Source organism: Artemia sp. Qi Xiang Cuo, chromosome 17 (assembly GCF_049724085.1).
Source record: "Artemia sp. Qi Xiang Cuo chromosome 17, ASM4972408v1, whole genome shotgun sequence".
NCBI lineage: Eukaryota > Metazoa > Arthropoda > Branchiopoda > Anostraca > Artemiidae > Artemia > Artemia sp. Qi Xiang Cuo.
This window is the reverse complement of record NC_142810.1, coordinates 48679221-48682856: the sequence shown is the minus strand read 5'-3', so window position 1 is coordinate 48682856 and position 3636 is coordinate 48679221.

The window sequence follows — 3636 nt, the reverse complement described above, 5'->3', positions numbered from 1 at the left end:
CATGTCCGTTATATAGGAAATCTCAAGGGCGAATTGTTATGTAACGGGGAAATCATATGTAACAAGCCCTCTGATTGGCTGAGAAGGAGGATGTATCCGACTCGCTGATTGGCTGAGAAGGAAACACGTGATCTAACTGTTTCCGGGGAACTCATAACATTTGGGCGAGAGCAACAACAACAAATACTATTTCTGGATACCAAGACATTCGCCTCGAGCATGTACATGACCAAAACAACAACAAATACTATTTCTGGACACCATGACACTCGCGATCGATTACGCAATCAAGTTCTCGGAAATTCACTTCCCCCTCGAGTCCAAGATCAATAACATTGTTCCCGTTAGAATTCAATGCGCATGTGCAACCTTCGCCCCGGAGCTATTACACATAGAAACATCAAATAAATCGACCTTGGAAAAAGAGGTCATTGACCCCATTACGTAATCATTCTCCCTAGGGAGGCTATACCCTTATATGGTGTGGGCGTGGGAGTTTTAAAAAAAGTGTCCGGATCGGGATTCGAAGGGGTATTGTGGGCGTGGGACCTCATGATAGGGTTCTACTATTACCAAAGTAACAATTAGAGACGTACATGACTTGCAGCCCCTATCCCAGGGGATCGGGGGGAGGGTGTTCGCACACGGAAGCATGTTTATTTTGCTTCTGGACTATTTTGAACAAAGTGGCTATCTAAAAAATTTGACCAGATGTATTGGGAGAAAAGAGGATGGGGGGACTGGTTGCCCTTAGATCACTTTTGACTTTAAAAAAAACTGGAAATTTTAATTTCCAATTGCATGAGCCCTCTCCAAATTCAATGCATCCATCCCTTCTACGAAAACCTTATGTGTTGACAATGGGCTAGTTGCATAAGCTACAGTCCTTCCCCTTGGGGCTGTGGTAAATTCGTCGACCCCTGAGTTACAGCTATTTGACTTTTGAACTATTGTGTACAAAATAGCTATTTCAAGATTTGGTCAGATGCAGTTGGAGAAAAGGGTGTGAGGAGAGGAGATGGTTGCCCTTTGATCACTTTTTACTCTTAAAAAGCGCACTAGAAATGTCTTTTTCTTACCAAATGAGCCCCATCCAAGGTTATACGACCACCCCTTCCATAAGAATCTTATATGTTTACAATGGGAAAGAAGCATAACTTATAGCCCTTGCCCGAGGGCTGGGCGGGGGGGGGGGTGCCAAACCTGGAGCCACTGTTTTTTGACAATTGGGGTATTTTGAATAAAGTAGTTATCTCGAAATTTTGATCAGAAGCATTTGGGAAAAAAGGTCGTGGAGGGGTCTTGTTGCGTTCCAATCACTCTTGACTCTTAAAAAGGGAACTAGAACTTTCAATTTAAAATCGGATGAGCCTTCTCCAAAGTCTCTACGATCACTCCTTCCATAAAAGCTTTATATGTTAACATTGAATAGCTTGTAAAACTTACAACCCTTGACCTGGGGGTTGTTGTTTTTTTTAACCCCAGAGGCATAACTGTTTGACCTTCGGACTATCTCGAACAAAATCGCAGTCACAAAATATGTATTGGATGCATTTGGGGAATAGAGGGCGTGGCGTGGGATTTATTTATGCTCCGGTCACTTTTAACTTTTAAAAAAGGCACTAGAATTTCCAATTTTCAATCAAATGAGCCCTTGTCAAAGTTTATGCAACAATCCCTTCTGTATGAACTGCCTTCGTGTAAATAATAAACTTCTGATTTCTAATCGTATGAGCCCCTTCTGAAGTTTATATGATCACTTTTTTCATATAAAGTGCCTATGAAAAAGAAAAAATAAAAGATTAAAGCCTTTTGGCCTTTAGTATAACAAACGCTAAAACGTTGGAAGAGGCTCAGTTGATTGGAAATTGAAACTCTAGTTGCCTTTTCAAGATTAAATGAAACCTTCATTTAAGATTAAAGAACAAATATAAGATTAAGATTTAAAAAAAGACAAAGAAAATAAATTAAAGCCAGTGATCATAGCAAACATAAAGATGACATCTGCGAATAAAGATGAATAAATAAATCTTAAATAGCTTCATTGTTTTATAACTTATTTATTATTTCTCCCTTGAGGCACTTCATATCGAAGGAACTACCGTCTAAGCCTTAGAAGGGGCTCGAAACGTATAATTTTAAACGAAATGATTACATGTTTTATTTGGAGAAAAATATTCGACACGAGAAAACTTCGCTGACGAAAGAGTTTTTACAGATCCTAGTTTAGATTCTGAGGGCATTATGAAATTAGTTATGCTGGTAAATCAATATTCCTTTATTTTGGTTTTAACGGAGAATTTTACAAGCAGGCATTTGGTTTGCCTATGGGGCATTCCTTAGTCCTGTGTTGGCATATATTTTCATGTATTCCATTGAAACGTCCGCTATACGCAGTTTTAGGCTTTACCCTTGTTTCTGGGGCAGATTCATGGATTATGTAGTTTGCATTTGGAAACACGGTTTAGATTCCTTAGAACTTTCCTGCAAACATTTAAATAGTTTTGAAAAAAAAATATAAATTACAGTGGAGTTCGAAGAACAGGACATTTAATTTTTCTTGATATCTTATTAATTAAAAAATATTGCCATTTACTTTTCTCAATATACAGCAAACCTACGATAGATATTTAAATTTTCATTCGTGCCACCCAGTTTCGGTAAAACGTGGGGTTATGATCTCACTAGTGGATAGAACTTTCAGAATTTGTTCTCAGGAATTTTTGGATTCTGAATTATTGTATTTGAAGGATATTTTATTTAGTAATAGTCACCCAATTAAATTCATTGATAAAATAATAGAAAATAGACGTATTAAACATAATAGTAAGATAATTGGGGTTTCGCAGTCTTTGGAATTAAATTTGTCTAAAAGTTTCATTTCTTTGCTATATGTACCTGGTTTGGGAGAGAAGCTTAACCGAATCTTGCGGAAATATAACATTGATACATGTTTCCTATCAATGAGACTAATAGGTAGTATCTTTAATTCTGGGCAGGATTTAACCAGGAGAAATTTATTATGTGGGATGTATAGGGTTCCTTGTTCTTATGGGAAGTTTTATATTGGTAGAGCTCACCAACAATTTCTTGAAAGCTTTATTGAGCATCGTAACTCAATAGAAAAAACTCTACAATTCAGCAAGCCTCCAGAAACCTTTATTTCGGCTTTGGCAGAATATAGTTGCTTTCATCTTGAAAATTTTGTACAACTTGATGAGGCCACGGCTATTTCTAATGATCGAGGTATTTCTCAATGGGCGATGGAGGCTATGGAAATAAAAAAACATATGTTTGCTAATCTTTCAATAAATAGGGATACAGGAAATTTAAATATTGACCCAATTTATAATATTCTTTTGAAAAATGAACCAATAGTTAATAAGGGAATTAAGATTTTTACAAAATCCCCAGGGGACGAGATTACCTACCAGACCAAACAGAATTACTTCCATAATAGCTGACAACAGGATTATTCCGCAAATAATACAAAATAATTAACTTCATTTCTATTTTTATACTTTTTTATCCAGTTGCTATTAGCCTCTGTGACCTATGTGGATCAATTTTGACAATTGCATTTTATTAATATTGGTGGTGGTCTTCTTCTTCTTCTATTTAACAGCAGGCGGGCTT